This window comes from Talpa occidentalis, unplaced genomic scaffold, assembly GCF_014898055.3.
Source record: "Talpa occidentalis isolate TD23 unplaced genomic scaffold, MPIMG_talOcc4v2.1 talOcc4.15, whole genome shotgun sequence".
In the NCBI taxonomy this organism is placed as follows: domain Eukaryota; kingdom Metazoa; phylum Chordata; class Mammalia; order Eulipotyphla; family Talpidae; genus Talpa; species Talpa occidentalis.
Window position 1 is genome coordinate 71,569,128 of NW_023601543.1, and position 25,936 is coordinate 71,595,063.

The window sequence follows — 25,936 nt, forward strand, 5'->3', positions numbered from 1 at the left end:
CCTATATTTCGCTTAATGACTTCTGGATCCAAAGCTCCCCTTGCAGTATGAAGAAGGCATTGTAGTCAGAAGCATGTACTGATAAAAAAAGTCTCTGGTAGCAATAAAAAGTTGTTCTTAAAAAATAATAGTCATTCTAATGTAAGTGAGGTAATGTCACATTGCAGTAAGTGCATTTTAAAGGAATGAACAGGTTTAACTGTGGCAAGCATGCAGAAAATAGAAGCAGTGTCATAACAAAGTAGAATGCAATCTGGGGCTTTAAAATTTGTTTGTTTCTTCCACAGATTAGTCATAGGACCTTGGAAGTGTCATTGCTCCAGTATGATAAAGGAGGCATTTGGATTAGAACTTTTTTTTAAAGGTAACCAGGTTTTTTTTTTTTTTTTTTTTTTTAATTGAGGCAACATGATTTACAACTTTGATTTGTGTTTCAGAAGTATAGGATCTCCCCCTTCAGGTGTTATTACCACATCACACCCATCACCAAGGTACCCCCAGTCTCCACAATAGTCCATTGTGCTTCCTCCCCATTTTGTTCTCACCTTTCTCACTCCCTCTCTGGTAGCCTCAGTTCTGTAGATTTCCAGGGTTTGTTATTGGTTTGGCATTATCTGACTCTTTGCTTTGTTTCTCTGTATCCCACATATGAGACATTGTCATATACCAATCAAAAAATGAGAAGTGCTAAATAGGTGCTTTTCCAAAAAAGACATACAGATGCCAACAGGCACATGCAAAAATGCTCATCATCACTTATCATCAGATAAGCGACATTACCTCACACGATACTGCCTCACACCTGTGAGAATGACCTATATCAAAAGGAGGAGAAACAACAAGTGTTAGAGACGGTGTGGAGAAAATGGAACCTTCTTAATACTGTCAGTGGGAATGTAGATGGGTCTCGGCCCCTGTGGAAAGCACTGTGGAGGTTTCCAAAAATATTAAAAAAGGATCTACCATGTGGGCCTCCCCTGGTGGCACAGGCAGTTGAGCGCCACGCTGTGAAGCTGTCTGCAGCCTCTGCAGTGCTGGTTCGATCCCAGCCAGCTGGCGAGGGTTCCACATGGCACGGCAGACCTCTCCTGTCACAGCAGACCTCTCCTGTCACGGCAGCTGCACCCTTCAGCAGTATATTTCGTCAGTCTGCCTGTTCTGTTCCCCGCGCTGTCTCTGGAGAATCCTCTCACCCTCCCGTGCATCTGGCCTGTACCCCGGTTCTTGTAAAAATAAATAAATCTTAAAAAAAAAAGGATCTACCATGTGACCCAGCACATCCTCTCCTAGATGTCTGCCTGAAGCATATAAACACACTCATTTAAAGGGAAATATGCACTCCTATGTTTACTGCAACACTATTTACAATAGCCAAGTTTTGAAACAATCTGTGCACCTAAAACAAATGAGTGGATCAGGAAGAAGTGGTATGTATATACATACACATATACCATGGAATACTACTCAGCTGTTAATAAAGATGAACTCTTGACACAGATGGAACTGGAGGGGATTATGCTAAGCGATGTCAGATGGATTAGATGATTTTTAAAGCTTTTTTCAAAATGGACCATCTGGAATCCTAGCAATAAATTTAGCATCACTGACTAAATATGAATAAGGACCTAGGGCTTAGAGTTAGACTTTTCAATTTATTTTGTAAATTTTCATGCCTACAGTGGGATTTTTCCCTAGTCTTAGCACCAAAACATTTCACCTATCTAACCTGTAGCAAAGGAAATTTACGCTTTGACACTGAGAATAGCAACATGGACTGGAATGTAGTTCTTAAGTATTGGCGGAATGAGGTTGAAGGGGAAGTAAGTACACACTCACTTAGTGGAGATGGTGTGAAAATCCACATCAGCTCTTTAGGGCAGCACTGTAGAAAGGCAGTACACTCTTTCCAGTTCCAAAAAGCACCTTTTTTCCAGTAATGGACTAAGTTAAAATATAATTTTTACTATCAAATGTGTAACTTTCAGGGCTAGCCACATACTAGAAAGAATCACCACTGTCTCAAGATAAAACATAACACAGAGTAAACTCTCACATTAGTTACTGTCATCCCTCCTCCTCATTGAAATGTCAAGGATAAATTTGCTGCAGTTTCCCACAATCTAGATGTCCTTGAAAACCTCATCTGTGGCTGATTGCAGAGCCAAGCAATGCAAAACACACAGCGAATGTAGTTCACAGCCTTATTGAAAGCATGTTAAACTCAGGTGATCCCAGTTTCAAAAACATTTTCCTCAATGAAGGCATGTTTTACCAGTAATTCTTTCCCTTATTCAAGAGAGGAGATAGTATTGTTCTAGATGCTGAGGTCATAGGTTACGATGTTCCCATCCTTAGGCTCTTTTTTAAATTCTTTTTAAAAAGATTTATTTTTTTTTATACAAGAACCGGGGTATAGGACAGAGATGTGGGGGGGGGGGGGTGAGAAGACTCACCAGAGACAGAGCGGGGAGCAGAACAGGCAGGTGTACTGAAATACACTGTGAGGGGAGCAGGGGGCGAGACAGGAGAGGTCTGCTGTGCCATGTGGGAATCTCCCTGGCCGGCTGGGAATCGAACCTGTGCTGCAGAGGCCGTGGACAGCTTCACAGTGCTGTGCTCAACCCGTTGAGCCACTGGGGAGGCCCCCCCATCCTTAGGCTTAATCTAGCCCTCTATTTAATTAGACCAGGTCCCCAGAGTAATCTACTTAAAGGACATTTTGCATTTAAAAAATGGCTTAGTAAGTTTTGCATGTTTTTACAAGTGATTAGAAACAGTTATTATTTGAAGGTATAGGTGCTGTTTTTAAATAAAGTACAACATCCCTCTTTTTAGAATAGAAAATTGGGATTTTAAAAATTTTTTATATGCAGCAATGTGAGAATTTTTATTTATTTATTTATTTGTTTGTTTGTTTATACAAGCACTGGGTACAATCAGAAGCCCGGGAGGGTGAGAGAATTCACCAGAGCCAGAGTGGGGAACAGAGCAGGCAGAAGGACCGAAGCACACTGCTGAGGGGAGCAGCAGGCGGCAGGAGAGGTCTGCGCACCATGTGGGACCCTCCTCCGGTGGCCGGGGAGCAGCCGGGGATCGAACCGGTGCTGCAGAGGCCGCGGGCAGCCTCGCAACCCAGCGCTCAACCGCCGCGCCACCGGGGAGACCCAATGTGAGAATTTTTTAAAATGGGGTTAGGAAATGTTAGTAAACAGTTTAAATAATTTGAGGACCTCCCCGGTGGCACAGAGGTTGAGCGCTGGGTTGCGAAGCTGCCCGCAGCCTTTGCAGTGCTGGTTCGATTCCCAGCCGCTGGGTGAGGGTCCCACATGGCGCGCAGACCTCTCATGCCGCCTGCTGCTCCCCTCAGCAGTGTACTTCGGTCCTTCTGCCTGCTCTGCTCCCCGCTCTGGCTCTGGTGAATTCTCTCACCCTCCCGCACTTCTGACTGTACCCAGTGCTTGTATAAATAAATAAATAAATATTTAAAAAAAATAAAATAATTTGATAGCGGTATTCTTCCATATTGTTGTATATAAAGTATATAAAAGGACCAGAAGCCAGGATCAGCATGTTGACCTGTTTTTCTATTACACTTTCTACTATCCTCTGTCTTTGTTGCGTGCACATGTGCTTGTGCAGATGTCACCCTTTGACTATATCATTCCAAGACACTTGTTTCTTCCCTGCCTTCTAAGAAACATATTTCTCCCTTTGAGAAGGTCTATTTGTCTCTTTCCCTAGAGTTTTTCTTCTCTTTTCCTACCTTTCTTTCTTATATGGTCATTATATAAGTCAGGCAAACTATGGCCTATATACCAAATCCAGCCCACTGCCTGCTTTTGTAAAGAGGGGTATAGCCATTCTCAATTTGTTGACTTATTGCCAGGGCTGCTTTTGCACTACAAAGATAGAGTTGAGTATTTGTGACATATGCTATATGATATGGCCTGTAACACCTGAACTATTTACTATCTGGCCCTTCTAGAAAAATGTTGACTACTGATGTAGGTGAACGGTATCTTTCAAAGTTTTTGTTGTTGATGACATGAAGGGATGTAGGCATCAGGGAAGATTCCAAAGAGAAATTGCCTGCCAGCATTTCCTAAGAGGAAGAACTATTTCATGTATTGAAAATCCTTTTCTTAAGCAATTCCTTGTAAGTTCTTGGTAAGATGTATCTGAGTGTTGTGTTTATTCTTATTCCATCAATGAAATTGCAAGCTCTGAGTGCTGGGATCTGTGGTACAGTTTTCCTTCCATTCTCCACTGTACAGAGCAGTCTGGCAGTAGTAGCATTGTTGGAATGGGATAAGAAGCCTGCCTTGTTTTGTGTACTTTTCAGCACCCATGTTGGCCCTCTACCAACTACATCATGAACTAGGGGTGAGAGGTTCACTTGGAATTCATTCTAGACCACACTTCATCTTCCAAGATATATGTGGGCTTTTATCTTGTCTGTGCATTTGTGGGTAGACAGTCTGGTGGTGTATGCACGTCTAGATCTCAGAATTGGCCAAGGAGTGACCATGTGCAGAGGACACAGCTGACAGAGGTTGGACGTGAGGGCTGAGTGTCCACATGTGTGTATGTATGTGACCCTTTTAGAGAAGAGACAAGGTGAGGAGAAGGAATGGGGTCAGTCTGGAGACCAGATGCCCTTCACTGAGCAGTGTAAGAGCAAGGTAAGAGGGTGGAACACACATTATTTCTCTACTAGCTTGATTTATAACTTTCTCTGAGACTCACAAATTTTACATGCAGTTTGGCCTAGCAGATTATCTTATAAAACAAAGGGAGTAAAAATAAATTTGTGAATTGATTTATGATTTGAAAACCCTGCAGTGGTCTAAAAACATTACAATTATAAAATTTATTATATAATTTAGCATATAACTAAGGAGTGTTTTAGCTGCTGCAAAAACATGTGTTAATATATTTACTACATAATTAATTTATTACATAAAGATGTGTTACTGTGTTATAAGTACATAATGTATTATAAATCTAAATAACTGGTGTAAAGATGATCAGATTTTCATTTTCATGAAAATTAATGAGGGTGCTTATATCAGATGCTACCAGAAATACTTCAAGTGTCCTGCCATCAAGTTCAGATGCCTAAAGAACTACCACAAGATCGTTTCCTCTGCTGTATGGCAACTGATATTAGCTGAATTCTTCTGTTTATGTGTTATGTTTGTTGATTTGCTCTCTGGGGAGAGGCTTTTGCTGGGAAAATATGAACCTAACATACTCCAAGATAGCAATCCCCAAAGATTAATCAGTAGTCCCAAGAATCATAGTCATACTGGAGGATCCCCCATAGAAGTCAGAGGGAAAACCTGAAGACTTTCCCATATATCTGCATGGCTAAGGGGCAATCAAGATCATTTTGTGCTGCATGCTTTGTTTTAATGTATGCAAAGGATCACTGTAACAGACTTACGTGGCTTATCTATAAGCTGATTTAACTTTCAATAACATTTGGTAAATTAATTACCTCTTCCAGAGTACATGGGTCTCTTCTACCAAAGCTCTTCTACTACAATATAACTATTATGACACTGTGCATACACAAAAACCCAAAGCTTCATGAACAGGTTATCTTCTGCTTCAAAGTGGAACTTCAGCACTTCAGCAAGCTTGCAAAAAAAAAGCGTTTATGGAGAAAGAAATCTCCTTCACACTAATTTTCTGTGTGGTAATGTTACCCAGGTGGCTCAAAAGAGTTAATGCACCTCCCCTAAATGTCCAACTTACTACCAGTGAGTAACTGAGGAACAGGGGAGTGAAGAGCCCAGTATCTGTTAAATCAGCAAATCTGCAGCAAATCATATATCCTTGCTTATGTAAGTCCTACGATGCTAATGAATCTTACTGTTTAGAGAATTTTCAGCTTAGATTTTTGGACTTTAATCTTTTGATTTAATAGACCTCCTCATTTAGTCTTAACAAAAGAACTGCATTAGGTAATGTGCATCTCCTGTCTTTCAAATATGGCATCATTGCAAATTATGCCTCTTGCCCTATGATTGTACATAACAGTTATGATGTCAGCTGCTATTATAGCATTGGCAGTACAGAAAAAAATAAAGATTTCACTGTAAGCACATCACTGAGGGATACCCTGGTACCCCATACTGTTAAGGGGTGCATGCTCTAAAAGAGGGTCTGGCCATCTGGGTGCACAAGTGCAAAGAAAACAGACCCTTAGTGTGTAATATATCTAATTGGTTGCATAGAGGGAATGGAGAGGGAGAATGAGAAGAGAACAAAGGACTTCAAATAATCGACACCTGATCAAAGTCTGAAAATAACCCATCCCTTGTGGACAAATACCCAAACAGGCTTGACCCAAAGGGGGCAGCTGAAGCCCCAAGGCTTGCCACAAGTCTAAGGCATCTTCTGGAGGGGAATCACAAGAAAGGGATTATGCAAGTCTCAGAGAGTTGGGATAAAAGGAGAAGACCCAAAATTCAAAATATACCCTATGATCTACCTCAAGATCAAGACAGTGGCTGCCATTGTCTCTGTTGAAACACTAAAGTCCCAGGAGCAGCCTCTCCATGTGTCTTACCTATGTTTCTCCCCTCCAAGTCTCTGTCCCAAGTATCTCTTCTCCTTGGATACACCCCCATTTATATATCCACCTCATTCCTCCCAGTTGACTGCCTTCCATTCAGCATGGAATGCTGGAAATTGTAGTACAAGGTGGTTGCATGTAAGTGGGGGCAGAGAAGGTGGCAGTCGTCATTGTGCTGCTCTACTCCCACCCTTTTCATGGAAAAGCATCCGTAATACCACCTCCTGGGTTATTCAAAGTGGAGTCTCCTGACTTTCTGTTAATTTACATGGAAAACTTGTTTCATATTTAAATAGGGGCACCCTTACAAGGAAGCCCTGAAAGCATAGGAAACTGATAAACTAACGAAAACTAATAAAAGGTGGTTCCTCATGGGGAGGAGAAGAATGAGACCTGGTTCAATATAGCACAAAGTTATGAGGCGTACATTTTGCTATAGCTTAAAAAAAACTTTTTTTGAACTTGTAAATATATATTATATATTCAATTATGTATATTCAATTATATATATGTATGATACTATATTCAACAACTAAATTCAAAAGTTAAATAAAAAGCAGTTGATCCCATAGAAATTTGGGCAAATGTCTTAAATAGAATACCTCACAAAAATAAGATAATGAATGGCTAATAAAGATATAAAAAATATTCAGCTTCATTCATCATTAGGATTATGCAAATTAAAAACACAATAAGATGCCACATGCCAACTAGAATAGTTAAAATGTAAAAGAAAAGAAAATGTGTTGGTGAGGATATAGAGCAACTGGAATTATAGATGGGAGTGTGAAATGGTAGAAACATTTTAGAAAACTGTTAGTGTCCTCAAGTCAGTATAGCCATACCTAATATTTCAGAAATTTTGTACATGTGAACCAAAGACATGTACTAAAATGCCCATAGAACCACTGTTTATGAATGTTCCGAACTTTAGAAGCCACACAAATATTCACTGAACTGAATTGTTAAATTATGGAACATTCAGATGATGGAATATCTTACATGAATGACAATGAGCAATCTGTAGCTATATATAGTTTTTTGTTTGTAAAATGGGTTGGATGAATATCACAAAGAAAATAATCCATGGACCTCCCTGGTGGCGCAGCGGGTTCAGCGCTGCTCTATGAAGCTGTCCACAGCCTCTGCGGCGCGGGTTCGATTTCCCGCCAGCGAGGGAGATTCCCACATGGCGCGGCAGACCTCTCCTGTTGTGCCTGCTGCTCCCCTCAGCAGTGCTTTCAGTCCGTCTGCCTGTTCTGCTCCCTGCTCTGTCTCTGTTGAATCCTCTCACCCTCTCACGCCTCTGGCCTGTACCCCAGCTATTGTATGAATAAAAAAAAAAAAATAAAAAATCTTTAAAAAAAAAAGAAAATAATCCAGATATAGAGTACACGACTGATTCAATTTACATAAAGAAAGAGAAAAAACCCTAACCATCAAACAAGCAAAACCGTGATCTATCTTGTTCAAAATAAGTGGGAATGATCCACATTACCTGGCTCCATGGCTGTGTTGAGATAGTGAAGATGCATTAAGTTTCCACATTATTTGTAAATTACTATGTAATTATTTGTAAAATACTATGGTGTCTTAGAACTGGGTGATCATGATCCAGCGTCTCAGGGGTTACTTCAGTGCTAACAGAGAGTGAATCTGTCAAAGCAATCCACAGTTTTCCAAAGCTAAAGAACATACAGTTATAGAATGTGACAAATATTACTTTCTGTTTGTAGCATCGACTATAATTCAAGATCCAGTCAGAGCTCAATGAACTGTGAGCAAGATTTCACAGGATTGTGGCAAAGTTGCTTCTAGAAACCCATAAGCATAAATCCAAAGGTTTATTGCTCAATAAGCGCCTACTTCATCACACACTGAAATGATCCCTGTTAGGCTGATTTGGAAAAGCAAACTTTAAGAAGGAGAATAGGGGAAGGAAACTCAGCTTGCCAAGATTAAGTCACCAACTGCTAAAAGGTCAGAATTTTGGAGCTGACAGAGCAAGTTAAGTGCAACAGCCTATTGAGAAAGAGAACATAAGTCCCCATGTTGTCGAGGCCTGTCCTAGTAGCCCAGACCACCTGAGGATGTCTGAGTTAGTGGCAGAGACCCACTAGAAGCCGTTGCTTGCCCAGGAAAAAATAATGGCTTGTCTCCTCCATATGTATTATGCTCAGCCAACCACACCAAAATCAAAAGCAAGCTGTCAGGTTCACTCTAATGACAGAGCATGTGCTGCTCCCGCTTTCATTGTTTCCCACATTGTGTTTCCCAATGAGCAAGCAGTTGGGACAGAACTGTTGACAGAAACATGATTAAGTGGTCAGAGGGTTGCTAGGATTGGCAAAACAATACCATGGAGTGTCCGATAGGGTCGTTACTATCCTTATGCACCTCTTCATCTGTAAATAAAATAAAATTTAAAAAATCATATACTCAGTAGCCCTGGCCTCATATTGGTTATCATACTGAGTAGCTAAGATTATAGACAATTTTCATTCTGTAGAAAGTTCTATTTGACAACTCTGCCTTAGACCAGAGGCCAGAAAATTAAGTCCAATGGGCTATATTCAGCATGCTACCTGTTTCTGGAAGTGATCTTTCATTGGCACACTCATTTACGTATTGTCTCTGCCTGTTTGTGTTCTAGAATGGCAGCGTTCATTAGTTGTGAGGGCGAATGACTGGTCATAAAGTCTGAAATGTTTAGTATCTGGCCCTTTTCAGAAAATCTTTATGGACACCTGCTTTGGACTATTCTTGTCAGTTTAGAAAGTTTGTCTGGAAATGTCTTAAGACTTCATGGAAATACTGGAGGGCATCAATTCTTGCAGTCAAGAGACCACACAGAACATTCCTTCAAGTTCTAACTCATCACTAGAAATGTTAACTAAGAGAGCTAGTTGGCTCCCCAAAGACCTGCTTCGTTAGAAGTAAGGACTGACTCCTTGTGGAGAAAACCCATTTCCATCACTGAGCACCTAGGAGGTGCCTAACATGATGATGCTTGGAGTTGAGCTCTAAGGGATACTATACATTTGTCCTCGATACACTGACTACTACTCAGGAAGACAAAGTAAATTATTTATCAAAGTGTTTAGAAATCCGAGGTTCTATAAGCACACACATTTATCAACAAGAACCCAGAGTCTGGGTTTTCTGCACACCTGGTGCTGGGGTGGACATGGTAGTGGCCAAGATGCCCCACCTGAGAGTGGCAGAAGCTTAGTTTGAAGTTCCCAGAAAAAAGACACCAAGATGAAGATTTAAGTGCAAGCGGTTTCTTGGCAAGGTGAACCTGGGACTCACTGGAACAAGAGTGGGAACATGAAACAGGAAGGAAGCCAAGACAGACTGTGTTAATGAGCATATTTCTGTTGTGGGCCACTGTGGCTGAACCCCACTGGGGAATCTCTGGGTGATGGTGTAGAGTTTCCCCACCCAAATGGGTAAGCAAACAAGGGTGTTTATCTACAAACTCCTGTCAGCAATGGTTGAGGGCTGCTCCGAAAGACATCAATTCTCTACCCCATCACACACACACACACACACACACACACACACACACACACCCTGAGGCCTGCCCTACACATGAGCTAAGCATGTTCACATGGCTAGAGAAAGCCCTCAACTAGAGTCACAGTTGCTGATTGTAAGAGAAACCTCTGAAGTGCTTTGCGTGGAAGTGAATAGGAGTCCCAGGAGTGACAGGAGATGACCTTGACCGCCTCAATCTCTGAAGGTCATGTCAGCTGCCTGGTCCTGAGACACCACGGACAGCAGAAGAAAAAGTGGCTGCAAACTCCCTGCTTACCATATCTACCTTGTTCACCACTGTGTGCCCAGCAAACGGCCAGGGAGGTAAAATAGTAGGTCCTTGGTACACATCTGTGGAATCAAGGAGTGACTGAACTTCTATTAATGATTTTCTCAAAATTCATTAAGTTCATTCAGAAAATGTTTTCAAGGGATATTATTGACAGCAGATTGGATTTACTCACTAACTAGGCTATGCAAGGTATAACACATTATTTTTCAAATTTTAAATCTGACTTGATTCCCAGGTCCTGCATGTGCTTGTACATGTTCCCTTGAAGACCTCTGGGTCCAGAAATTTGGTGGACATCCAGTTTCTCAGTTTTAGACTTTCTGGAGTTACATAATTATGCCCATCTCCTCTAAGATCTTTCTGAAGGGTTGTGAATATATGGTGGGAAGTTCTTGATGCTCATAGAAGTCAGATCCCAAAGCACTGGTCCCTTCCTAGTCCAGAATAATCCCATTGCTCCTGGGCTTGCCACTTCCTTCTTGGCCCTTCTCTCCATCTAGACCCTCAAAGCCCAAGCATATTTCCTTCAGAGATTTTGGCCAAAAAGGTGGTTTGTCTTCAAAGAACACAACTATCTGTAATCAAGGCTTGGCTATGCCCTTGAAATGGAGAAAGGGAACACAGAAACAACATGTACAGTAGTATCTTGGTGAATGGTATTGGCAGGTTGCGCTCTCTAGAAACACACCCTGAAGTGGAGGGCTAGGGTCCAAGATATTTATTAAGGATCCACTCCTGAAGGGCAAGGGAAGGGAGCATGACTGGGTGGAAGGAGATGTTAACCTGACATGTCCTGTGAAGCCTCGACCAAGCTAGCAAGCCGCCATGCAGTGAGTATTGCCTATCATTGCTGAGGCTGCAATGGCTGGGCCTGCTCAGTCACGATAATATCTGCCTGGGTAGAGGCAGTGCTCAGCAGCTGAGGCTGGCCCTGGAGGAGCTGATAACTGGAGGTTGTCTGCTGAGCACACCCCCTATATTTGGACAGCAAGTCTTCCTTAAGCAATATCTCTAGGGTTTATTTCCCTGTCAACCACAATCTTGCTGCAGAAACTTGAACACTTCCGTTCCTGAAATAAATCTATTAGAGGCTGATAGTATCATTCAAATATAAAATGTTTCATATTCTAAAAATGTTCTCACATAACAATATTTCATTTTGATCCTCACATATAAAGCGGGTATTATTATCACCATTTTACAGTAGAGAATGCAAAACCCAGAGATGGATTTTGGCTTATGTTCACATGGCAAGAACGGGCCTCAAAGTTAGCACCAGTATTCTGGGCTAAATCCTTCTCACTAACTGTTTTACTGTAAACAAAGTTAGAACTCAGGTGCTCCTTTTATGCAGTTTCTCTGGCTGCCTTCTTGCTGCAATGCCAGAGCTGAGTAGTTACAATGGAAACTGCCTGGCCCACAAAGCCTGCACTGCTTAATATCTGGTCCTCTACAGGCCCCTCTGCCATCCTTTCTACTGGCCTATATAGTCCTTTAATCTAAAACATGAATAAGTAGAGATGGCTGGCTCGGACGTCCCTAGGGAGCAGCAGGTAAGGGATTTGTGTCCAGTGTCAGTGGGCACGCCTACTGAGCGGCCAGGAATGTGGGCAGAGAACATGTCTATTTGCCACCAGCACTTGCTACTCAGCAACTTTCATGCAGATCTACAAACCTAGTCATGTCAAATTTTCCTCTTTTGCCAGATACATGGCCTTTTAAAGAAATTAGCTGTGTTTTTAATGCGAAAAAGAACAGATCTCAGAGTTGGCTGGAAAGAAAAAAAGACAACCTGTGAGAGGCAATGTGGATGTACGTGTGGGGTGTTTCCCTCACGTGTGTCCTCTGGGGATTCTAAGATGATGAACAGCACCGGGAGAGGAGATGTGCCAACAGGTATATAAACAGAACACACAGAATAAACACGATGATGAAACAGAGCCAGAGACAAGGCCACTCTGCCAACAGTTAAGTGACTGACCACTAGTTCTTCTGTGGAATATGTGCTTCTTCCCAATGACAGCTTCAGCATCGCTTCATTCTGCCTGCTTCTTAGATAAACGTCATCAAGATGCCCAGTCACCCAGCGGCTCCTGCTTTCTGACAGCACCCCATCCAGAAATTGCCCCCACCACTTTAGCCCCCTAGAACCACCCAGCACTGGCCCAAAACCTCACGGTTCCTGTGACCAGTGTCCCCCTGAATTACTGCAAGTTAAATTAGTTGGATTCCAGGTGGCTTGTGGCTGTTGAGTTTCACAAAAGACAAGGCAAGGCTTCATGAAGTTGGCATTTGAGGTTGGTCTTGAAAAACAGGTTCTTGATGTGTAAGAAAATGGGCCAGAGGCAGGTACGGGGCAGGACCCATGCACAGTTGACAAAGGGCGGATTTATTAGGGGACTCTGCACCCCACAGCTTGTCAGGAATTCAGGGTCCAAGCAGTAGGGGAAGCTTTAGAAAGAAAGAGGGTAGGGTCATGTGGCAAAAGGCTTTGTCTACCAGTTTGAGGGTATTGACAAGCTGTGGGGAGTCCCTTAAAGTTTTTGAAAAGAGAAGCCAGATGCTCAGAGCTATGCATTAGACCATTAGGATTTCTTTGAATATCCCCATGGGGCAAATCCACAGTGAAGTACTTTCAGGAGATTGAAAAATCATTTGGCCCTCTGGGAAGCAGCAAGAGAGGGGACTTGGCTTAACTGAAAAAAACTTTTCACAAAAATCCAGCTGCTACTAATAATTGAATATTTCCTCTTTTGATTTGTGTTGTTTTGGTGAGGCCCAGAATAGCAGTTTAAAGTGTTTAATTGGTTTTTTTCTGTTAAATTTTATTAAGTTGTCCTGGGCTCTTGAGTCGGCAAACTTAGCATTTTTTTTTAAAGCTGAGCTGGCTTTCCCTAGAAGGTTTGCTTCCAGTTTATTCAGCTTAACATCTCATATCTGATGCCGAACACTCACCAGCTGCTAGGTATGCAGGAAAAAAAAAGAAAAAAGGTCTCAGTAATGGTATCTGAAGTTTTCTATTTTGCCTCAGAATATGTGCAGCTCAAAGTAAAACAGTGTGAACAAGTTTCCCGGTGCTGTTGGACAATATGCCCAATAATTAATTTATTGTGAATGCTTGAGGGTATCACCATGTCCCACAGCATGGATTGATAAAAAAAAAAAATCCCCCAAAAAACCCCACCAGACAGCAGCTCAGGAGAAAGAGCCAGAATCCTCACTCTGCTGCTGACCATCTGTGTGATCATGTGTGTAATGATTTTGATGATTGACATCCTGACATCCATTCCTCCTCAATGATTACTCCAAATCGCATGATTACTCCTACCCTGGTGGCAAACCAGGCTCATCCCTGCCACTTGCTAATGCTTCACAGACATTTAATGAGACATAGCCAGGGTAGAGAGCCTCTGGTCTGAACTAATCATTGCTATGATTATTTAAGCATCCCATTGCTGGTGGTTAAGGACTTAATAGCAAAGAATTACTAATTCTCACCGAGTACTCACTGTATTAGTTAGCAGTTGTTACATAACAAACCACCCCAAAACTTAGTGATTTTAATTGACAACTTATCACATGAAACTATGGGTTGATGCAAGGTTCTTCAGGTCTGGGCTGCAGAGCTGACCAATGGTGCACTTGCACAGGTCTGTGGTCAGCTGGAGGGGTGATGGGTGAAAATTGATCTAGAATGGCTTCACTCAGGTCTACCTATTGGTCAGGGTAACAGAAGCCATGTGTTTCTCCTCTCCAACATGCTGTCCTGGGCTGCTTCATAGGACAGTAGTGTTCAAGAGCAACAAGGGGAACTCCAATATGCAAGTGCCTTCAGATCTCTGCTTGTTTCATGCCCAGTATTATTTCACTGGCCAATGTAAGCCACATGGATGAGCTCAGAGTCAGCATGGAAGAAGTCTACCCACAGTGTGTGGGTGCAGGGCTTGAATAAATTAGCAGTTCCGTACTCTCTGGAGCCTCTAGGGGAGAATCTGTCTTCACAGTCAGCAAAGGCAACTTGACTTGTTCTCACATCATCTCTCTGACCCTTCCATCATCACATTTCTCTCTGACCACAACCCATAAAAGTTCTCTCCTTCTTTTTTAAAATTTTATTTTTATATTCCCCATACAATTGCAATCCCCTTATTTTGACCCCAATCCCTCCCCCCCCCCCCCCGCCATAGTGTGTCTCTGGTTCATAGTTGTTTGTTGATTTTGATTTTTTCTTTCTTATAGTTATTCTTTTTCCTGGTCCCTTATTTAGGTTTTCTAGATTCCTGCTATGAGTGAGACCATCTCACACCAGTGAGAATGGAATGGCACATATTAAAAAAAGTAGCAACAACAAATGTTGGCGAGGATGTGGAGAAAAAGGAACTCTCCTGCACTTCTGGTGGGAGTGCAAAGTGGTCCAACCACTATGGAGAGCTTTGTGGAGATTTCTTGACCTACTAAAGATAGAGCTTCCATATGATCCAGCAATTCCACTCCTAGATATTTACCCAAAAGACACAGAAACATTAATTCCAAAGAGCACCTGCACCCCTATGTTTATAGCAGCACTGTTTACAATAGCTAAGCTATGGAAACAACCCAAAAATAGATGCCTGTATCAAGAAGATGTGGTACATATACACCATAGAATATTACTCAGCATTCAAAAAAGATAAACACATGCAATTTGCAGCAACACGGATGGAGCTGGAAGGGATCATGCTCAGCGAAATAAGCCAGAAAGAAAAAAGAAAAGTTCTCTACTTTTAAGCATTTAATTGTTTAAATTGGATCCAGTGGAAAAATCCAGAGAAGTCTTACCATCTCAAGATCACCAACAATCCTTTAGTAATGTCTTCAAAGTCCCTTCTGCCGTGTAAGGTAACATAATCAGTTTCTGGGGACTAGCACATGAGCATCTTTGCCAGTGTTCATGGCAAATATGTTTAATAAGTATTGCAATATACACTTAAAATATCATAATTTGAAATTCCTAATCATAAACCTATTAGACATTAAAAGTAGAAAATCTGGAATGCACAAAGAAAGTTGTGAAATTATCTATGACCTACCATCTAGAGTTCAGCACAAAAACTCTTAGCATGTCCTTTAGCCTTTATGAATATATTTTTTTGACAGAATGGATTCATACTGTACTTATTGTTACTATTTCTCTTTCCACTTACCATTAAATTGCAAACTGGTAAAAAGAAGTCCTAATTTTAACGGCTATACATCCCTCAATCACATAGAGAGAAATGACATGGGTCCCTTATTTTTGGATGTTTTTGCTGCTGCTAAGCTTTATCCATAGCAAACATTCTTACACGCACATATGTACATAAATAGTTAGGCACATCCTTTAAAAACAAAATAAGGGCCTCCCTGGTGCCCTTGGGGTTAAATCTCAGTGCTATCACCACTACAGCCTGAGTTTGAACGCCCAGTCAGTTTGAACTAACTCACATATGGTGCAAGCAGACCTCTCCTGTCTCATCCACTGCTCCCCTCAGCAGTGTATTTCAGTAGATCCGCTTGTTCTGCTCCCCACAAAGTCTCTGCTGAATCCTCTCACCCCCTGCACCTCTGTCCTATACCCAAGTTCTTCTATGCAAAAATAAATATTTTAAAAATAAATAAAGTAGTGATTAAAATCTTGGGTTATAGAGTTGGATAGCCTAGAAATGGAATTTTACCCTTTAAAAATGTTTCACTCTTGTGTTTCTTAATGTGGGGTATCATATTCACCTGGGGTGCCAGAGAAAATGTCAGTACCTACTAAGCATGACCTAGATCTACATAGTCAAATACAGGTTGAGGTCCTGCATTTTTGAACCAGCTCCCATAACTGGAACTCACACTAAGTGATTGCTGACACTTTCAACTTTTTCTTTTCCTGAGAATCATTGACTCTTAGATCCAGTGACCCTTACTTAAATACCATATCCACCAGAATAATCTCCAGTAGAAGTGAAAGGAAAAACAAGATGGGAAAGATGTGTATGAAAGACATAGGAGCCACTTTCTCTGTCCAGCTCCAAAACTTCATCCAGTTTGTTGCTTAGAAACTGATTTTTCATGGCTTTTTATACTGAATCAGAAGGGGCATTTCCTTAAGAATTTCTAACAAGGTAAAATGCATGTATTAAGACTCAGTTTATGTGTGCACGCATCTCACTCTGAGGAGTGATTAGAAGGGCAATAAACTTTATTGTGTATGCAATATATGCTAGGCCCTTCCTCAGTGCTGTATCTAAATCTTTATATAAATATATAAACTTAATCTTCATAATGGCCTAAAGAAGTAGCCGTTCTCTCCATTCTGCAGATGAAGAGTCAAAGGGATAGGAGGTTAAGGGCTCAATAATTTTCCCAAGTTTCCACAATTCATAAATGATACTTAGCCGGAGTGTTGGTGGTATAGCGGTTAGCATAGCGGCCTTCCATAAATGATACCTGGATAGTAACACGAGAGGGGGAGTCCAGACCTCCTGCTTTAAATTCATTCCTATCAGGTGCCATTATAATTCTCTTCTGTATAAACTATTAAAAACAGCAGGGGCTACCACTTACAGCATGCTCTCTCGGCACTAAATACTGTGTCCACTGAACTTCATTTCATTCCCACAGCAAGGCTTCAGGGTATTGTTTTTGTTGTATTGTTTAGGAAGCCAAACTCAGAGACATGAACTAATCTTCCCCCGAGCATAGCTAGTAAGTGGCAGAGCAAAAACTCATTCCACATCTTCCTGACTCTAAATCCCATGGTCTTAACCACCGCTTCAGTCTAATATTAAAAACGTATCTTATTAAGTGAAAATATCTTTTGGAAACCTGGTGTGTTAAGACTATCAGTAAGTGTCAGTAAGTGTCTTTGTTTCACTTAACAGCATAGAAAGAATTAGCGAGAATAGCAGGCAGAACAAATTCCAGAAGGAAAGAAACAGCTCCAGGGGGAACTGCGCTGAGTTTTGCAGACATTCCTGACTCTGGCCTCCATGCAGATGGTCCTCACTCTGTAGTTAGTGCTGAACTCTGACTCCCCAGAGCAGAAAAAGCCATTGCCCTCAAGCGGGGGTCTGGAGCCAGCTCCCATCCTCACAATGAGCTTTCTGATATCTCAGTCCACCCCTGGAAACTCAGTTGTCTTGCCAAGGTAAACATGCACCAAGGTCCACCCTGCCTGGGCCATGGAGCCTGGTTTACAGAACCAAAGCTCTTTCTTTATATAAAGGTCAAATACACAGATGAAGGAGCCAAATTCTTGGAATCTGCCATTTCACATAGGAAAAAAATGATTCCAGGCACACTTAGAGTCCTTTATACTTAGAAACTCCCCAAAGCAAATGACTTTTAAACAATCAGCCAGGATATTTTAAAAATGCCTTATAGAGTCGGTGCAGTATGAAGTATTATCAGACTCTACTAATTCATGTCTTTGAACTAAATCATCTACGAGACAGACACAATGTGAGCTGTGGAAGAATAGTGTGTTCAAAACAAAGCACTTTAAATTAATTATGATTAAAATGAATTGGAATTGAGAGGGGTAAGGAGATACAGCTTGCCATAAAGTTAACAATGATTACAATCAAAGCATGTTGTAGTTTCATGATAGCAGAGATTGATTTTCAGTAAGAACCCAAAGGTGTCAGAGCAGAAACAGAATTCTGAGGCCATCTAGAGTTGGTTTCAAAAGTCTTACGGTTTTCATTTGCATGTTCCATTCATCTATTTCTCATACAGCTTTTGGGGTAATATGTAACTAGTTGTATGAAACTACTTATACCCAAGATAGCATAGTTTCATGCTTTCCTATGGGTAAAATTTCTCTCACTATTAAATAGTAGCATTTAAAGTGTTGCCAAGTTTTCAGAAACCAGACCAAAAATGGTTACTGGCTACTTGTGTTTTTGTGGCCGTAGTAGGTCATCCCCGGGAGACCAAAAACCTCCTTGGTCTATATCCTCATATATATAGCTTTATGTAATGTTGGGCAAAAATGAGGGATTCAAAATTTCCTCACAAGGATCAGAACTCTGGACACTACCTTCCCTATTTTGTTGAGAAGTGGAATATTGCATGGACTAGTGTTAAGCCCAATTTCTCCAACATGGATGCAAAATTGAGGAAGGAGATTGAGATTGGGCCTAATTGACCTCATGATCCAGCTCATGATCACCGCAGCAAATTTTATGAGAATTACTGCTTTTCATGAAAATTCAGTGATGTCTATTGTCAAAAGTGTATACTTAATCCTTCCAAAGTAATGTGCATATTCTTAGCCTTGCAATTTATAGATGGGAGAATAATCTAATGGAAAGAACACTGGGTTCTGAGGTCAGTCCTACAGTTGCATATTTGTGGAGTTATTACTTGACGTGGTCCCTTTAAACTCTGCCAATGTCTCTGAATGGGAACAGGTTAGAATCAGCCACAAGAGAAATGGACATGAAGGGGCCTCCCTGGTGGCACAAGGGGTTAAGTAACGCATTATGAAGCAATCCACAGCCTCTGTAGCACGAGTTCAATCCCTGGCCGGCCAGGGAGCAACCCACATGGTGAAGCAGACCTCTCCTGTCTTGCCTGCTGCTCCCCTCAGCAGTGTGTTTCAGTCAATCTGCCTGTTCTGTTCCCCACTCTGTCTCTGATGATGCTCTCACCCCCTCCACCCCACCCCATCTCTGGCCTGTGCCCCAGCTCTTGTATGCATAAATAAATAAATCTTAAAAAAATAAAAAAGAAATGGACATGAAACTTAGAAGGTGAAATATGGCAGCGGCCTCTGTGTTCCAAAGGTCCCTGCAGCATCGCTCACACACATCACTGTCGACCTGCTGGTTTGCCTTGTTGGTGCCAGTAGCCAAAAACCCTCAACTCATTCAGTTCCTGCCCCATCTTGCCCTTCAGTTTCCCACATCTTGGGTCAACCATGCATATGGCCCTATGACAAAAGCCATAGTCTCCTATGTAGGGGTCACTATATCATCAATGATGATATATCATTAGGTCACTATATCATCAAGGATAGAGGCAGTGTGAGAAGAACATGAGTTTCAGTTTGTCCTGGTGGGTTCCGGTTTGCTTTGAAGGTTCCAGTTGGCCCTCATGCTCCTTGACCTCAAGTGTTCATCCTTGCTTCCTGCCTGCTGGTTCTGCATACCTACTGTGACTTTGGACTCACTGCCAGAATGAAAGTAGCTGCTTCTCCCCCTCACAGTGGCCCAAGGTCGAACGCATATAACAAAGCTTTCATTCCATAGCACCCCAAGGGGTCCTGCTTCTCTGATCAAACCTTAATGAACATGGTTATACTTCAAGGCCCCACGTAATTCATGTGCAAGATAGTGCGAGGATACTTGAAGGTATCTTAGTTTCTTTTCTCTGTTAGATATCAAAATTTTTAGCTCTTGTTAGGCGTCCCTCTGATTGGTGTGACAAAGTCCCTCAACTCACTTAAGAGGTTATTGAATTCACAATTGTTTTTTTCTACCTTGAGAATGAAATAAATGATTGTGAAATAAATGATTACTGTTCTCATAGTAAGAGCTAAGTTTTACTGAGTGCTTAATATGTGGCAGACACTATGCTTTACCGACAGGGTGGATAATGCTCCATGTCACAGATGAACAAAGTCAGGCTTAGAAGGGAGAAGTCATACAGGTAGAGCCGGATTCCAATTCAACAAGCATAATGCAGGGTCCATGCTTTTGTGTTATGTGCAAAGAATAACATGCCTGAAGCCATAGTCCCTGTCCTCAATAAGCTTACCACGTAATGGGAAACACAGTCAATTATTGTAATTCAATAATGTGATTCTATTATAATTAGCAGGATAATCAAATCAGACATTGAGGTTCAAAAGGAGTTAATGCTACAGTTGAATTATGAAAAACAAAGTCATATTTACTTAGGAAAAAAAGAGAAGGAAGGACATTTCAGGCAGGTATGAAGTAGCTTGTCATGTTATTTGAGAATAGTCAGAGAAAAAGGTGATGTGAAGTAAAGGGAGGGAAGAGGAGAGGCAAGATCAGAGAAGAAGGGGCCTGATTTTTGTGTGCTAATCTAAGAAGTTTGAATGCTGTCAAAATTCCATGAAGATTCGATTTTTTTAAAGATTTATTTTATTTATTTATGCATGCAAGAGCTGGGGTACAGGCCAGAGGTGTGGGGAGGGGGTGAGAGGATTCACCAGAGACAAAGTGGGGAGCAGAAAAGGCAAATCTATTAAAATACACTGCTGAGGGGAGCAGCGGGTGAGACATGAGAGGTCTGATGTGCCATGTGGGTCACCTCCCTGGCCGGGGATTGAACTCGTGCTGCAGTGGCTGATGATACCATTATAGTGCTGACACTTAACCCCTTGCGACACCAGGGAGGCCCAGATTAGATGATTTTTTTGAGGAACGACATGGTCAGATTTGTGTTTTATAAACCTCAAGAGTTATGGCAGCAGCATAGAGACTTGAGGAGTCACGGGACATTGGATACAGGAAAAAACAAAAAAACAAGGTGCAAGGAAAGAGGAAATGTGATGTTGGCCATTCTAAATCAAGAGGCAATGTTAGCCTAGCAATAAACATTTATAGCAGTCTTGTCCCTTTTTTGGCAGGTTGACCTTGGCCCAGATGTGGCCTGTAGCTGCTGGTTGAGTTCTCCTGGAACCCATAACTGGAAGGTGGTAGGTATTCACTGAGATTCCTCAAATTTTGCCAGCATCAAAATTAGTTATAAGATTCAGTGACCTTGAACTTGGAGTCTTGGTGCACTGCAGGTGAGCCATAAGCATTTTCGTTTCAAGCTTTCCCACAGGGCAATAACGATCAAATCTTCTGCGTATTAGTACTTAGAATGAGAAGGCCAAGTTGTGTGATGGGAAAGTATAGTCCACAGGTAGGCATGGCTCTGATTCCTGAGTCTGCCATTTATTAGGGAGTAACATTGGTCAAGATATTTAACCTGGCTGAGTTTCAACTTAATAAGTCATAATTTCCACCATCATTGAAAGGATTAAATAAACTACCAAATATAAAATATTGAGCTTGGGCCTCCCCTGGTGGCTCAGCGGTTGAGCGCTGGGCAGTGAAGCTGCCCACAGCCTCTGCAGCGCCAGTTCGATCCCCGGCCACCAGCGAGGGTCCCACATGGCGGAACAGACCTCTCCTGCCACCTGCTGCTTCCCTCAGCAGTGTGTTTCATCACTCTGCCTGTTCTGTTTCCTGCTCTGGTGAATTCTCTCACCCTCCTGCACTTCTGACTGTACCCAGTGCTTGTATAAATAGATAAATAAATCTTTTAAAAAAATAAAATTTTGAGCTTGTTACCTCCCACATAAGAAGCCATAAACAAGTATTAGCCTGCTTCTATTTTCCTTTTCTTCCCAATTCTATGGCCCCATTCATAATGTGGTAAGTTACATGCCAATATCGTACAATCACATGCAGAATGGAACCCAACCTTAATTGAATGCCAAACGTCTAATGATGGTGCTAAGTATTTCACATCTATTGTTTCCATTTCAGGAAAAATTTGTGGTTGTTCTGATTTTCATTAGGAAAAAAAGAATATAAATTCCATATCACCCGAATAAAATCCTGCATGCTTAGTCACATAAACATTGAAATAAAAGCCAGAGAAGAGTCAAGACTTGGCTAATCTAGGAATGATTCTGAATTTGAAAGTTAAAAATCTCAGGATAATAGGGGCCTTCCTGGTGGCGCAGCGGTTGAGCACTGGGGTGTGAAGCTGCCCGCATCATCCGAAGCGCAGGCCCGATCCCTGGCCACCGGGTGAGGGTCCCACATGGCACTCAGACCTCTCCTGCCGCCCGCTGCTCCCCTCAGCAGTGTACCTCGGTCCTTCTGCCTGCTCTGCTCCCCGCTCTGGCTCTGGTGAATTCTCTCACCCTCCCGCACTTCTGACTGTACCCAGTGCTTGTATAAATAAATAAATCTTTAAAAAAAAATCTCAGCATAATATACTGAAATATTCAGTCTATATTTTAATTAGAGGAATCTTATTCAATCTTCCTTTCCTTCAAACATGCCTATAATCTAAGTAGGGACTGGTTTTATAAAGTTGTATTAAAAATATTCAGCTCATTCTGCCCTTGATGTAAAAAAATCCAAAACCCTCTGACCGTGTTGGGGGTCTCCAAGCTCCTCAGGATGAAAATTGACAGCTGAACTCTGCTCAAGGGAGCGATGAGGAGATTAATGTTACTTTGCCTTTCCCCCAATCACAGCGTTTCTTTTAGACTCATAATAATTGACCCTTGTGTGTGGATCCTCCACTTGGGAATCACTGAAGAATTAGTTGCTCATAAAATGGCACCTGCTCAATTGTCCCTTAACAACAAGTGTGATAAAAATTGCCCAAATTCATAAAATGTGATAGAAAACGCCACCATAATGATAATGAATCTCCTTAGGTCTGTGGTATTTTATCCATTTCCCTATGAGGATTTTTTTTTTTCATCTTCCTTTCATTTCCTTAACGGAAAATATTTCAAAAGTTTGATGTAAGGCCATAAAATGAAGCCATTTGGTACTAAGTCAATCTTCCCTCTTAACCCACTCTACAGTGACTAGGCATTTTAATTAGTGCAAATCTCTTTTGTCCGTGAGTAATTTTAATGAGTGTTTTTGGCTGTGCTGTTCTATATGGCTTAAAGCTTGCATATTTTTATCCTAAATTTTGCTTTCATCCCTAACTGAAATCTGGTTTGTTTCAGATGAGAACAGGAGTATCTTGGGGCCCTTCTGCTAAGTCACTCAATGAGTTTGGATTCCAGAGGAAAGCACTGTGGCAGAGGGAGTTGTTTCTATTCAAAAGACTATGAGTCACCCACAGCAAGTTCCCAATAATGCTGGTGTCACAGGTTTATCTTTTTAGGTGGGTCCTTCTGTTTTACTTTATAATTTTTCTCATACTTACAGCAAGAGGAGACAGGTCAAAAGACATGTGTGCCCAAAGGCAAGGCCAAGAATGTACACAGGAGCACCATTTGTAAGAATCCCAAAAGGCAGTAAAATGGAATTATATACCCTGATATATTCATAAAGTGGAATACTATAGAGCAGTAAGAATGAACACATTGTAACTACTCCCAAGTGCAAGGATAAATATGCCAAACAGAATGATGAGTGAATCTTCAGTAAAACTTGATGCAAGAATAAGAGTACACATTGACACTTTTCTTATTTCTATATAGTTCAAATTCAGAGAAAGCTATTTATGTGTTAGAAGTAGGCTCATTGTTATACCAGGAAAGAGGACTTTGACTTCCTTGGCACAAAATTAGTTTCCAGGTCATATTTTGTATTTTGATATGAATGCTGGCTATATAGCCACAATCACTTTGTGGAAACTCATTTTTGATTTGCATACTTCTCTAAAGATAAATACATATTTTGAACATAAAATTAAAAGTAACAATACAGGAGCTGTTTGTCTATTGGTTCAATTGATTTTTGTTCATGTTGCATACGAGAAAGCATAAGGAATTTCCAGTTGAGAATAAGGACCAATGATACGCAAGTCATTTGGGTTTATATTTAGGTACCGGAAAACTCATTAGCAAGAATATACAAGTGAGTTTAATCATAAAAGTGAAAATACCCCTGGCTCAATAAGCCAGCAATTATACAGGAATTGCCAAGTTTATGCTGCCCAAATTAGGTACCTCCCATTGCTCTATGACAGCAAATAAGCATGTTAGGAAGCAATAAACTGTTGTCAGTTGGGCAGGGACCTTCGCAAATATCCCTTCAAAGAGGGGTCTGCCATCTGGATAGGAGGTTCAAAGCCTCATCACTGCATGAATGTCCATTAAAAGGACACTTGAACAGGAGACAATGAGGAAGAATAAATACAAGCATTCTGTACTCACCTAGCCAGGTGGAAACCTCTCCAACAAGTCGGGATGTACCACTCTCAGCCCATCAGATGAAAGGCCTAATGAAGACGAGTCCTGAGCAGAATGAACACAGCAAAGAGAGGAGTGATGTTTGCTGCTCAGAGGATACTCAATTTTTTTTTTTTTTTTTTTGGGATCCTCGCCGGTGGCCAGGGATTGAACTGGCGCTGCAGCAGCTGCGGGCAGCCTCGCAACCCAGCGCTCAACCGCTGCGCCACCAGAGGAGGCCCTAGGATACTCAATTTTATATAAACTACGATACTAGATAAAAATGAGGATTTTCTTCTCTGTGTGGACCGAAAATAAAATACTTAAATGGTGCCTCTTCATTTAAGAATTAAATTTACATGTTGATTCACCTGAATGCTAGAATTGTACCTGCAGCTCCAAGGCAAAAAACTGAGGAAACAATTGAAGACCTTGATCTTACCAAAATGTCCTTTAACAATTTACACACATTTCCCTCCATAGAACCCACTGAAGTGAGGCTTGCATAAAACACAGTCATTTGCAAACTTCTCCCTGCAGGGAGCTAGCTTGCCTATTATTCTTCTTGGTACAGGAAAAGTTTTTGTAATAAATGACATTGCCCAAGTTTATCACAAGCCCTTGTTGACAGACTTCCAAGAGGTCATTTCATGAGTGATAGTTCTAAAATTTCCCTTCTAGAATCTTCAACATTTCAGAGAGAACTTGTATGCTCAAGTGTGACAGAGTGAAGGATATTATGGAAAACATCATAGCAAGTCATATATTGGATTTTTAAAGTAGATCATGTATGTGTTTGAGGAGAAATATAAAACGAAAATTTTCACCACCATCTTCATTTCCCAAAAAATTATTGAAGTAACTTTGTATTATAGCATTATATAAGTTTCAGGCATGCATCATTAAAAATCTGGAATGCACAAAGAAAATTGTGAAATTATCTATGACCTAATATCCAGAGTTAAGCACAAAAGCCACCTTCTTTTTTTATTTGTTTAAATTTTATTTTTATATATCCCATACCAAAAGCCACCTTCTTAAATGAAACTATTAATGCCATTGACAATCACTCCAAAATAAGGTACATAAAATCTATATTGCATCTACCTACTCAGCAAAGCACATGGAAGGTTACTGAAAAAACTTAGTTTATTAAAATTTCTAAGCTCTTCATTTTCTTACAGCTTTCAAATATTTAGGACTTTTCAACTGTTTTACAGTTGTCTTCCCCCAAAGTCAACTTTTAAAAGCTACCTAATTGCACAGTGCTTAACATATGGTGGAATCTCATTAAGTATTTGGTGAATGAACACAGGCATGCATTCATAAATGAACTATTGAGTGGATAAAAAAGGGATACAAGGACAAATGGCTGAGTGGTTGGATGGATGGATGAATAGATGGAATGCAGAAATACAGATGCATTAAAAATTAAGTTCCTTCTGCAGGATTAATGTATTTTATGCTATCTTTGTATGTATGCTTTTGCAATTTATAGTAATGGAAAAAATCTTTTGGTTCCTTTGTGGAGAGCATCATGCGGTGATTATGTGCACAAGTGCTGGAGTTTGAATGCTGAGCTCTTTACTCAATAGTTTGGTATCCTTAAGCAAGAGAT

At 41.1% G+C, this 25,936-nt stretch overlaps 1 protein-coding gene across 1 annotated transcript in view; it reads right to left on the reverse strand.

Annotated features, from left to right (window-relative positions):
* The window catches only part of LOC119246767 (melanoma-associated antigen B2-like), a 119,052-nt gene that overhangs the window by 54,746 nt on the left and 38,370 nt on the right, over nt 1-25,936 (reverse strand). The window contains exon 2 of the mRNA XM_037513108.2: nt 24,304-24,384. The gene's annotated coding sequence lies outside the window, so the exon portion shown is untranslated. The remainder of the gene's footprint in view (nt 1-24,303; nt 24,385-25,936) is intronic.